The sequence below is a fragment of the Eurypyga helias genome, unplaced genomic scaffold (assembly GCF_000690775.1).
Source record: "Eurypyga helias isolate BGI_N326 unplaced genomic scaffold, ASM69077v1 scaffold41708, whole genome shotgun sequence".
In the NCBI taxonomy this organism is placed as follows: Eukaryota; Metazoa; Chordata; class Aves; order Eurypygiformes; family Eurypygidae; genus Eurypyga; species Eurypyga helias.
The window spans coordinates 10,123-10,376 of NW_010268342.1; positions in this window are offsets into that span (position 1 = coordinate 10,123).

Consider the following 254-nt stretch of genomic DNA (forward strand, 5'->3'; position numbering starts at 1 on the left):
AAAAGAAAATGGGAAGGAAAAAAAAACAAAAAAAAAAAAAAAAATCACACAAAGTCGAAGGCTGCATGCCAACCATTAACTCTCACTCCATTTTGGCTTCGCTTCCTTGTTTTTCCTCTCTGTATTTTTATCCCTCCGAGACCGAACACGCCGCAGTGTTTTGCAGAGGAGAGTTTAATCATCTCCCCGGTCCCCGAAGCCGGAGAACGGTCCGTCCCTTCCCCGCGCCCAGCGCGACCCCGCGAGCGGCGGGA